We start from the raw sequence: 13461 nt of genomic DNA, 5'->3' as shown, positions 1-13461 counted from the left end.
TAATGTCATTCAGACAAGCCATAAAAAAACCATGGGGCTGGGGTTGTGGCTCAGTGGTGGCATGCTCACTTAGCACACATGAGACCCTGGGCTTGATATTCAGGACCACATAAAAATTTTAAAAAAGGTATTGTGTCCATTTGCCACTAAAAATCTATATATTTTAAAGGAATTTAAAAATAATTATATGTCTAATTTTGTTAAAATTCAATTCATTCTAATATTTTATCTTCTCCTTCTACACCCTGGTTTTTGTTTTGCATGTTTTGGTAGCAGAATTTAACCCAGAGGTGTTTTGCCTCTGAACTATATCTACAGTTCCTTTTTGTTTCCTATTTTGCTGCAAAGTGTCACTAAATTGCTTAGAGCCTGGCTTAGTGCTGAGACTGGCCTCAAACTTGCATTCCTCCTGCCTTACACTCAGACTTGTTGGGACGAGATGCCTCTATCATATTCCCAGGCCTTGGTATATTTTTAAAAATTCCTAAAGGTACCTAAATTTGTAATTTAAAAAATTATGTTTTAGTAATAAAGATAAAGTAATCCTGACATAGTCTACCAGTGAACATTATTTAAAAAAGTGAAATATAATCAGTTTCATGTAAATATACTATGTATTGTATTTGAACTTATTAGTAAAAATAAGATTATATTACATAGAAGTTTTAGGTGTATATTTGAGATAAAGAATTTAAAAATTAGGATTTGAAACATTTTAAGTTTTAGAAGCTTAAAGACAGAAATTTCTGGTCTTTGAATTATTATTTATCAGGAGCCCTTATACTTCAAAATAATGCATGTGAGATTATACTTATAAATATTCATGATACAATAAAATGAAAATCCTATATGGTTCTTGCAATAACTACTCTATTTAAATTTAATGAGCCGTAGCTCATTAGGAGTAAATACCTGTGTCTTGGTTATGAAGCAGTAAAATTCAGGCTTCAGAATGCCATCCTCCAGCACCTATCTGGGAAAATCCTCTAATTCCTATTCCACTTAGATTTTGAGCTGAGACACCCAAGAGGAGGTTAGATGTGACAAACAACTTCAGTTCATCTCTCAGTTGACTGGTAATTTTGGTGTCATATCTGAAATCTGACAGAACTGGTAATTTGAAGGTTGTATATGACATCCTGCAGTAAGGAGGGAGGGTGTCAAAAGAAAATAAAACTATATCTTTCTTTCTCAGACAATGGTACATGTTGCTGCCCGCAGCTACAATCCCGCAGTAATTTATTGGAGGTGGACTGGAACTGAACTACTTCTATTTTCTTTATCCGGGCTACTTCCTTGCTTGCTTGTTCTTTTATAATTTATAGAGGAAGAGAGGCTTTGCTTACTTTTAGTTTTAGAGGAAGAGAGGCTTTGAGAGGAAGAAAGACTTTGTTTAGAGGAAGAGAGACTTTGCTCGGAGGAAGAAAGACTTTGCTTAATTTTAGAAGTGCTACTCTTTCAGAGAGGCTACACTTATCAAAGGTCTACTGCTTCCTCTTAGAGGTGCATCCTTCATCCTGCATCCTAAGGGTGCATGCTAGAGGTGCATGCTCTCAGAGGTGCTTTCTATCAGAGGTGCTTCTTAGTGGTGTGTCCTGTGACCTGCGATCTGGAAGTGTCTGCCTAGTCCCGCGTTCTGCAAACTGCAATCTGCGATCTGGCGTTCTGCAATCTGCAACCTTCATGCTGCGATCCCCATGTTCTGTGATCTGTGATCTAGAGGTGTGTTCTTAGTCCTCCATCCTGTGAACTCCTCCCAGGTGAAGAGAATGTCTTCTTTACCCTAAGGCAGCCAATCAGCTTAGAATTGAGTAGCACTGTTGGAGCATGCACCATGGTACCAATTAAGAATAAGGAGCATCTGTGGACCACTAGTGCAAAGGAGACATTAACTAATCAGGCAAAAGTAGATCACGCCATGTTAACACTAATTATGCGCCACCTCTTGGCTCAATGCCAGCCGCAATCCTAGGGCTACCCAAACATGTCTCTGCAGGTACACAAGCACTATTTGGATGAAAAATTTTGTGAGTAGCTTACATTTTCTACAGCATGTGGTTTTGAATTCTGGGACTCCCAATCATAGGAAGCAGACCTTAACCCAGTAATATTCTCTGATCAAAATGGATAGTGACGCCAAAAAGAATAAAGTATAAAAAGTGCAATGTTATATATGAATAATAGAAATTTAAAATATCTATTTTTCAGGTATTTCTGCTGAAAGCATCTCAGATTTATCACATTCATCTATCAATAAATTTGTCTCTCAGTGAAATTTGATTTTTAAATACCTTGGTTGAGCTCATAATTCCAGTGACTTGGGAGGTTGAGGTATGAGGATAACAAATTCAAAGTCAGTCTCAGCAACTAAGGAGGCTCTAAGCAACTCAGGGAGATCCTGTCTCTGAATAAAATAAAAATAGGGCTAGGAATGTGACTCAGAGATTTAGCACCCTGGGTACATTACCTGGAACCAAAATATATAAATAACTTGGTTGAGAGAATAAAATATGGAGAGTGACTTGGGACATCTTGTGCTGCAAAGGTAAGAAGGAAGAGGAGAGAATAAGTGAGGGTGGTAGAAAAAAAGAGAGAAAAAAAATTCACAGGCTAATGGAACCATTTCCCATGGACTTACAGACAGTTTCAAGGGGACTTCTTCCTGATTGGTCCACTCTTTACTATCAAGGGATTTATTTCTTAACCTAGAAATTCTGGTTCCCCTGTAGGGAACATTTCTCAAGTTTATCTGACAGCAGTCACTGACACCGTAGGCTAAGTAAGCCAACGAGTCTGGACAGAGAAACTGAGGTAATGGTAAAGACTCACCATGGAATGAAGGTCTTTGCAGTTGCTGAGGCTGAGTTGGAGCTGAGAGGAGGCCTCATTCTATCAAATTTCCCAGCAAACTGTGATATGAGCTGGCCAGCACTGCCTTGCCTCATGCTGTGTGCAGGAGCTTACCAACAACCCAATCCTTTGTCTCAGACCTGTTGCTGGGCAGAATTGCTTAGGCATGCTTGGTTTGTTTACACTATCTCATATAGTTCACCTATAGGCTGACTCTGTTATACTTCAACAAGTGTGTTAACCTTTTTGGCTAGTGTGACTATATATGTCCTGTGCAACCCTAAATAAAATTAGATCCATGCCTTCAGAGCTCTATCTAGGATGCCTGAGTAAGGATGCTAGGTAAGGTAGGCAAGGTAGGTGTCCTTTGACCTCACTCTCAGCTAACCCCGTCTCTGAACATCTACAGTTCCCCACATGGTTCTCCATGTAAGTGGCCTCCACATCTCCCTCTTGTTGCTGAAAGCTCAATCCTTGTCCCTTATGCCAATCCAATAATGAAGACATGCTTATGAGAAAAAGGAAAAAAGAAAATTATTGCTTTGCTAGCAAAGGAGAAGCATAGGGAACTTGTATCCCAAAGCCTGTGATTCTGCCCATTAGCAGGAACACAGGACATTTAAACAGATGATTCAATGTCTACATTACATGTGTTTTCTGTCTACAGTTGTAATTCACTTGTTAATTTGTGAGACAGACATTTCTGAGATCTTCTGGTACCATCTCCACAGTCTGGAATTCTTTCTATAGTGTGTGTGTGCTAAAGGACAGATAGCTCTTCCTAGGATGGGAAAGAAAAGTACTCCTGTTTTCCCTGAGATTAGGGAGAAGGAGAGATTAAAGAGCATCAGTGAGAAGGGAAGAGAAAGATACATGTCCATTTAAAAAAACAAGTTATAATGACAGAGCAGCAAAGGTTATTTTCAAAGCATAAAGCATTAAACTCTCCTTAGTCAGGCTTGAATTCTGAGTGGATCTGTCTTCGTAATCCAAGACAGCAGTGCAAGGAAACTACATGTCCCAAACCAGAGCTTGGAGAATATTTCTCTGTTTTGTGTCCATTAAAGCTCATTCATAGGGCATGGTGGGTACACTTTGGATGAATTTGAACCAGGCCTCCCTCCTTCCCTCCTTACTTAAAACTACAGTGAAAGTCTTTCCTGCTAACCATGGTATGCCAAATACTTCTCTGATCAATAACTCTGTCGCCTCATAATATCAGTCTCATTTTATTTTTCCTTGAGTATGCACCACTGCACCTCTGTATATCAATGTTCTTGCTGAATTCTCATTCAGGATTTGTCAGGTAAGCAAGAGTACATTATCCCCATCTTAATATACTATGCTATATATGAAGTGAAATATTTAAGAAATCATCTCAGAGCATTTTCTCCTCAACCATGTGAGGAGTAAAATCCCATTGAATCAGGTTTTCCTTATGATATAATTAGTCACTAATTTTGGAACATAGAACTAATTGGTCACTCTTGTTTGATGGAACAAACAAGCTTTCTTGGGGATTTAAAATATTGGCCTCCTTCATAAGGTGTTTTGTTTGCTGTTACATATAGAGTAAAAAAAATCTATATCTATCTATATCTATATCTATCTCTCTCCTCTCTCTCTCTCTCTCTCTCTCCTCTCTCTCTCTCTCTCTCTCTCTCTCTCTCTCTCTCTCTCTCTCTCTATATATATATATATATATATATATATATATATATCAGAGATGGAATGCAGGTGTGCTTAATCACTGATGAATATCCCCAGCCATTATTTTTAGAGACCAGGTTTTTCAGCCTCTTGAGCCCCTGGGATTACAGAAATGAGCCACCATGCCCAGACAGTAAAAATCTTTAAAATGGATTTGGTTTAAGTATTGTTAGACAAGGACCACAGAAATGTTCAAAGGAAACACATTAAAGACAAGAGAGTTGTGAATCTCTTCTTCTCACCACAAAGTGATATCTCACTGGGTGAGTCCTGGTCATGACTTTGGTCATGGGTGAAGTTGAAAACCTCTGAGTATGGTCTGCTTGTTGTAATTAACATGATTTTTCAGGATACTTTTCATTTTACAGAAAAAATAGCATATATTCCAAGTTCTCATAGGTCTTCCTGCATAGAATTTCCCTTGTTATTTACATTTTCCATATCTGTGATAAATTTTTTGCCCTTGCCACACTGACATAAGGTTACCAATATTGATACAATTCTTAAAATGTTGCGCCATTGTGTCTGATATGACAAAAGCATAGTTCTCAATACCCACCATTACAGAATAATACAGAATAGATTCAGCACCCAAAGATCCTGATTCTTCCACCACAAATATTTTTAACATCTTTTGCTCTGCCTTTTCCAGAACATTATGAAGATGGAATTCCCAGATTGGCATTTCACACCAGGTACTTTCCTTTATAAGTCTACTTTATTTTTAGCCTTTTTAAAATTTGCTTAACAATATTCCATTATGTGAATATATCGGGGGTTTTTTATTAATAACAGCAAAAGTTTCATAAATGGTGATCTGATTGCTTTCTGTTCTTGTCTATCATGAAAGAGGCAACTAAGGACATTTGTATTAGGTTTGTGTGGACATAAACTTTGAAGTCCTTTGGATAACCACTAGCGATGTGATTTTTGTGACAGAGATAAACCTGTGTTCAATTTTGTAAGAAACCACCAAAATATTTTGTGAGTCTACTAGGAATGTGGGAGAGTTCCTGTTGCTCCTTATTCTTGTCATCACTTAGTTTTGGCAGGTTTGAATTTTGTGCATATTTATAAGTGGGCTTAATTTGCTGTTTCCTGTGATATAGTGTTGATAAACTTCTTTGCTTATGTATCCTGTGTATAAGTAAAAGAATAATACAAAATCATATTTTACATAGCATGAATTATCAAGGCCAGTAATTTTCCATGTGTACAATTGGAATTTGACATTTTGATTTCATGTGAAACACTATCAGCAAATGAAGAGAATGTTGCTACCTAAAGCAATATATATTCCCTTGAAAGGCTGAGAGACATGGGCTGCTGCTTAACAGAACAGCTAAATTTTTGTTATGGAACAAAATTTCCTCCTCCTACATTGAATAGATTGTGAGGGGGCACATACCTCTAATTCCAGCTACTTGGGAGATAAAGACAGAAGAAGCATAAGTTTGAAGCCAGCCTCAAAGAATCAGCAAGGGTCTAAGCAGCTTATTGAGACCCTGTCTCAAAATTAAAAAAAAAAAAAAAAAAGATGAAATCCAAAGGACTAGGGATGTGGCCTACTGGTTAATCATTGCCCAGTTCAATCCCTTGTGGAAAATTTTGGACCCAATTCACTAAAACACATTGAAACTGTTAGAAAACAATGTTTTGGCATCTTGGAATCATGATATATAAAATCTTTATATTTTAGAGGATGTTTTCCACAGCTGTTTAAAAAGTCACTAGAAACTCCTTTTAATGACATGTTTTAAAATCTACTTTTATGGGGCATATTATGGTAATTCAGTACATGTATATAAGTTGTACTAATCAGATCATAGTAATAAGCATTTCTGTCTCTTCAACTGTTAATTATTTTTATGTGTCACAAATTTCATTTTGAAACACATTTCAATCTGTTCTAACCAATAGTTACAATACTTTGCCAAAGAAATACCTGAAGGGATTCTTCCACTCTCTTCTTGGTGCCCCTCACTGAACTCTTTTGATCTATCTTCTCCCTGCTGTTCCTGTTCTCTGATGACCACTATCTGTTCTGTTCTGCTACATTTACTTATTACTTCCTAAAAATGCATGATAGCATGTGATGTTTATTCTTCTATATCAGGTGTATTTCACTTAACATAATGGAAGTATTTGGAAACTTTTTTTAGGGTAAGGTTTACTTAACAAAATTTACCATTTTAGTGCTTTTTAAGAGTACAGGTAAGAGGCAGTAAGCACATTCATACTATTTTGAAAACAATCACCATCCATCTCCAGCACTTTCTCTTCTTCTAAAACTATTCCTGTGGAGTTATCTCTGATCACCTTCCTCTGCCCTGACGGTTGCCAGTCTATTCTCCATCTCTTTAAGTTTCTACTTTCAGTTCCTTCTTCTACATTAGAGTCTAAGAGCATTGGTTCATTTAAAAAAATTATTGGAGAAGGACACAATACCTTTATTTTATTTATTTTTATATAAAGCTGAGGATGGAACTCAGTGCCTCACACATGCTAGGCAAGCACTCTACAACTGGACGACTATGTCAGTACCAGCATTGATTCTTCTGTGACTGAGAGTTCAGTTACAATAATGTCTTCAAGTCTTATAAAGTATTCCCTCAGGCATTTAAGTTTTTGTTCCAGATTAAATAATATTCCATGGGATGCCCACGCCATGTTTAGTTTATACATGTATATGCTTTTTGACATTGGGTTGTTTCCACCATGGCCCATCCTTAATAATACTAATATGAGTACTGGTGTATATATGATAACCTGTGTCCCTGATTTCAATTCTTTTCAGCAGATAAATAAAAGTACAGATGTTGGATGGGGTATATAGTTCATGACAATAAGTATTGGCATATTTATTTGGGCAAAATACAGTTGATTGAAGCAACTATTATAAAGTGCTGTACACCCTCAATGTGGCTATCCTAGACAATACAGGTGAAACCCACCTTATATAAATCACATGCTGAAATTGAGCAGATATTTTGGGCTCTTGTGTTATCACCAAAAACTACAGGATTGATATTTCTATGATATTCACATATCTCAAAGTAAACAAATTGAACAAAACATGCATACACCCGCATTCACTTAACCCAGAGAGCTTATATTCTATGCCATGTTTCATTGTTTAGAAACTAGTGTATCAACATGTTAGGAAAACTTATCCACCATCAGTAGTTAAATATGTGCTATTTTCCCAAAAAGGATTTCAAGAAGTTAATTTTTTTCCAGTAAATATTAGCAGAAAGAACAAGTTGTTCCATAGACATTGGTCACAATCACCTGAATATAACATCAGGGTACTTTCCACATACTTCTTGAGGAGGAGAAGTTGCAATGTAAACAGTACATAAGCATAAAGAAACTCATGAGCAGAAGGATGGTCCAGATGGCTCTTGGTACAGAGGATGCCTTTGGAATCAGACTGGTGCTCTGAAGGTTTCAAATGTGCATTTTATGCCCAAATAATACACCCACAACGTACGACATGAGAGGACCATGATTTCTATAAGAAAGACATCCCAGAGTAAATCTAATACAGAAAATAAATTATTAGAAAGTAACTTATTGGTAAAATCATGCAAGAGTCAGTATTAAAATAAGATCATGTAAGGTCACATTAAGGTGGCAGTAGAAGAGTATGAGAAGGGAACACTCAAGGACACGTAAAAGATCCCCACAAAGAAGATGAAACAGAGGCTCTGATGTGGGGAATTATGTTTGAACTTTGCCAAGCAGAAGCTTCTGGGGCTGTGGGTAATGGCCTTCAGGACATCAGTAGGTAGGTGGCACAAATGAAACAGCCCCTCAAAAATCTGTACAAGTATATAAATGATTTACATTTGATGTCTTTCCTAAAGTCCTGAGACACAGAAACGTTTATTCAGGTATACCACAAAATCAGCATCCCCTGATGGATGCCTAGTGACCAATGATCAGGTTGATGAGTTTGAGCCTGTGCTGGAGAATAAATATGAAGAGACAGAAGAAGGATGGTGTTGGCTGAGATACCAAGGCTGACTTCAGAGAAAAGTGCATTTCTTATGCAAGTAAAATTATGTAGTTGGTCTTTTGCATCTTTTGGGCAAGGAATCTCATATATCTTTGGAAAAAAATAAAGACGAACTCTTTATTTCAAATAGTATCAACTTCATGAATCACAGATTATACTATTACCATCAGGAAATATGGATTCACCCCAACACACCCTATTCCCACTTCAGTGCTTAAGTCTCTGAGACATTCTGTATATGTCATTTCCTATTATAACTAAATCATGTCTGGATTATGTAATAATTGTTGGGCTCCCACTGTTCACCAGCTTTCTTATCCATTTAGAATTACCATAAATTATTGAGAACAGTTCTTGATTATTATTTTATCTTGAAGTTTTCTGGGGTAGTATCTTACTTCTTTTTCATCTTTCTTCTCTCTTTTTTAATTTTTTGGGGTGTTTTTGTACATGGATGCAATACCTTTATTTTATTTATTTATGTGGTGCTGAGGATTGAATCCAGTGCCTCAAGCATGTGAAGCAAGGACTTGACTACTTGATGAAGTCTCAAAAATATTTTGGAATCTCAAAAATGTGATGAATTAAATTGGGAAGATTCCATAAGAGTGGGGAATTCTAACTCTAAGAAATAAATATCAATGGAGTAATTGTGTACATAATTATATTATTTCAGTGCTGCCTTTATTCTGGTTTATTTTCAGAACTAATAATTTTAATACATCAATTGAACCAACATTGAGAGGTACACACACCCTAAGACACATTGTTTGAATTTCCATCTGTGGTCTTCCATGGGGTTCAATTGTGACCTTGAGAAGTCTATAAGGCTAAATTCTGATCATCATCTATAAAATGCAGGCAGTTCCATTACCTGTATTCTAGAGGTATTATATGTAAAAGAGGATGAAATACTAAATATGGAAGCACTTATGACCTATGATAACCTCAGAAAATATGGGTCATTATATTTTAATTATGCATTGGATCAGACAGGCACCTTCAGAGGTTTTGCCTTAAAAAACTTCCATAATACTAGAACATTTTAGCAATATGTGTAGCAAGACCTTTGGTGGATTTTATGATAGTCTATGGATCCCACTATCTATCTTACATACCTGCTATTATCATCACCACAATAACTGTCCTAAATGAGCCAAAATCAATTATCAAATATTAGCAAGACATATTCTAATGTTTTTACTATGTTATTTGGAATTGGAGTGGTAATTAAAGTTATAGGTAAAATAGATTCAGAATTATGTATTATAAGGTTTTCAATAAAGCAAAATCATTTTACCCAAGTTCGAAAGATGGACCTTCAAAAGAAACCTTATTTTCATCTCATGAAGTAAACAATTTTTCTATTCAGAATCCCATGAACCTAATACAGAAATTTAATATATTATTTTATATACATGTCATGTTTGTGTTTTAATTCAAATGTCTAAAATAGTGGGTATGTACTTTAAACTTTTTGCAGCCACAAATTAAAAGTGTCAACAGAAAATCATATTTGATACTAATTCATTTCCATCTCTTTAGATCATGTAGATCTACATGGTATGATATGAAGAGAAATGAGAAAACTTACATATTCATGAACATGGGGTACCATTTAAAAATTCATGGTGATGTAAATACTTGGTTAAAACATTGGACTTTTTTTTTGTTTTCATTTTTAATCCAAAGCTACTATTTTTATTGAAATATGAGATCCCACATTAAAATTCAACACATGTAGTCAGTGTGTAGTGATCAAAGTAGATTAATTTTCTTCTTTTCAATTATTATCATTTTTTCCCATTTAATTAAATGCTTATTCAATGAAAGGATATATAAAAACTTATAAATCTGAGAACTCAACTATAAATACAATAGGATGATATTCAGTTTTTAACATGTGCATACAGTATAGCTATTGACTACTCTCCCCCTTACCATCCCCTTTGGTTTTTACTTCTGGCTCCTATTTTGGCCTATGGGAAGATTAATGGATAACTTATACTGCTTTCAGACCAGTGGAGAAAATTTCAATGTTAGGAGAAAAAAAAAATCTAAAATCCAAGAATATACATCAAAATCAAGTTTTTCTCCAAATGGCAAATTCAATTTTGTCCTGATTTCTCTTTGCTATTTTAGGTACTTCAGTGAATGTTGCCGGTGAAGTATTAGCACTGACTTTCAATAAAGTTACATCTCCTGCTTACACCTGCACTGTAAGATGCATATTCCAATAGCCTTTTCCCTGCATTATACACATTGATTTAAAAGCAGCTGGTTGGTACTGAACAAATTTTCCACTGGCAACTGCTAGAAAATGGCATGTCATGTTCTATTCAGAAAGACAATCCATAGTACTTTCAAATCTGACTTTCAACAAATCCGCCAGACACTAAAATACAGCATTTTGTTGTTCAACTTGGAAAGATGTCAGCACTCAGCTAAGGCATGTGCATTAGTTCACCTGTTATAGCAAGTGTCCACATTTTCTCTTACAAACACACAAAGTCACAGCTTGTTATGTTTTATCCAAAAATTAAGATTGCTATCACATTATTACTTTTTCTGTTTTGTTGAAGGAGATTTCTTAACTAGTGATTTCTCTTAACTGGACATAATCTCAAAGGGTGCATTCAGAAACAAGACACCTGGAGGATAAATACTAAAAACGTTTTCTTAGGTTTAAAGTTTCCCCACACCTTATAGGTTTTGCATACTACAGAGCCCAGCTTTCTCTCTAAGAAGCATGCAGTATTTTCTGACATTGTTTTTCTGAGAAGGAAGACTCATTACCCAGGAAAAGTCATAATTTTAGCTTACCAAATTATATTCTTACTGTTTTGTTTTGTTACAAACCCTTAATTAGTTCCATGTATGCTTTTAAACAATCTAAAACTTCTCAAAATCTATTTAAGTTTATAAGTACTACTGACCATTATCTTTCCAATATCCCCTGACTTAAAGTAAATATATTCCAGGTTTATAATGCACAAAGCCTTTCCAGAGGTGGGGCTGGGATGTGGAGATGAGGAAGAGGAAGAGGAACAGGGACCTGTGTGTGTCAAGAGTCTGAACTGTGGACAACCACAGTTCTGGGCTGGGGGAAAGGAAGGAAGAGAGTTTGTAAAAATGACAGTTTCTAAAAAGACAAGCAACATTCAGTCTTGTAACACGGTTTCCTGTTACTTTTTGATGGAAGCTAACACTGGGTGGTCAGGTTCCGCTGTTTCTGGGGATTGAGAACGTTTCGTCACACAAGTTGCACTTGTAGGGTTAGTTGGTTTACACCAACATGTTGTCCATCTGACTTCCTTCCTCAAATGTGCCGAGTTCCAGAGTCTGTTTGCTCACCATGGTGTAGGTGTCGATGGTGCAGCCTGGTTGGAAAGGCAAAAGCTCTTGTCACAAGTGCTACACGTGAAAGGCTTCCCGGTATGTATGTACATATGCTCCCTCCAGTGGCTTTTCTGGATGAGTTTCGGTCCACATGTGGTGCACTCGTACTTCCGCCTCTTCACCTCCCTCTCCTGGTCAGCCTGCTCCAGGTCGTAGATGTCTGCGATGTCTGAAAGGGGGGCGGGGTTTCCGACTGCTGCTGCCATCGATGATGGGGAATCTGAGATGTGCTGCAGCTCACTGTCACTAATCATCCCCGCTTCAGGCACTTCCATGGCATTTTTCCCGAGGTCAGCTGCATTGCTGCAGAGCGACAAGGGGACGCGGCTTTCCCCCTGCTGGCTGGACGTGAAGGGCACTCCTGTGTGAATCTGGAGTTGCTCTCGCAGGCTGCTCTGCAGGGTGAAGCGCCGCCCACACAGGTGGCAGGCATAGTACTTTAGGAAGCTTGCGTTCCTCTTCAGGATGCTCGGCTGGACGTGGCAATGCCGAGGGACGCAGGCTGCTCCTAGGAGGAAGCGGCTTCCATATGGGTCTCCTCCCCGGTAGGAGGGGGAGGGACAGGCGTGGAGACGAGTTCTGGAGACAGTGAGGTCTGCAGAGGGTCCGAGGGAGTCATGTTTGTCTGATTCACCTGGGCCAGATTGGATGACAGCTGAGACAGCTGTGAAGCCTCGGGCGCCTGTTCCTGGCTCATCCTGGAGGTCTGTGGTCTTGGTTATCGCCCAAGATTCTCAGGTGCCAAGGCAATCTTGGTGAATTGTCTCAGCTGGTGATCTGCGATCTGAATGCCATACAATGAAGAGGCCAGTGGAAAGACTTGATCAGGATGAGAAAATGTGCCTTGGCTGGCGAGGCTGGCTTCCTGGATCAGTGGGTACGCGTGCAGAAACATGATCCCCCGTTCTAAGGGAACAGGATCCATCAACTGAGGCGCCATCTATCCACTGTACATCAAATGCAAAAGATACCTGAAGATGGCAGGCTGTACGTCAGTTGGTTTCTAACGGACACACTGTCTGGTCTGATGGACAAACAACATCTTAAAGTAATTGGAGAATGAAGCAAGAACTGATCTGTGTGCCTTGAAGTGCACATCGCGGATTGCAACCTGCAGTCACACAGGAAACCAAACTCTGGCTGAGCGTTTAACTGTTGCAGTAGAATAAGTCCAGGGTTGGTCAAATCCATTTTTTAAAAAATATCTATCGCCGGTGCTGCTGCGGCAGGGGATGTGGAGGAGGCAGCGCCGGGCACCTTCGACCGTGCAGTCCTCCCCGCCGCTGCCACTTCTCCTTCTCGCTGCAGTTGCTGCTGCCGCTGCGGTCGGTGTCTCCGGTGGGGCGGTGGCGGCGGGGCTTTTCCTCTCAAATATTATCATTTTTATGTTGAAACCTGCAAAGTTATCTCTGGTTATTTTGAATTGAATAAGAAATAATTATAGACTTTAATCACCTTATTGTACTATAAAACCTGAGTTT

General features: G+C 38.0%; 1 pseudogene across 1 annotated transcript; it reads right to left on the bottom strand.

Annotated features, from left to right (window-relative positions):
- Positions 1-11797: 11797 nt before the first annotated feature.
- LOC306647680 (zinc finger and BTB domain-containing protein 2-like) lies at positions 11798-13171 on the bottom strand (annotated as a pseudogene). The gene has a single exon. The product of its transcript is annotated as a zinc finger and BTB domain-containing protein 2-like (transcript).
- Between the last annotated feature and the right edge of the window lie 290 nt (positions 13172-13461).

This window comes from Sciurus vulgaris, assembly GCF_902686455.1.
Source record: "Sciurus vulgaris genome assembly, chromosome: 17".
Lineage (NCBI taxonomy): Eukaryota > Metazoa > Chordata > Mammalia > Rodentia > Sciuridae > Sciurus > Sciurus vulgaris.
The sequence above is the reverse complement of the archived record's forward strand: the minus strand, read 5'-3'. Positions and strand labels throughout refer to the sequence as shown.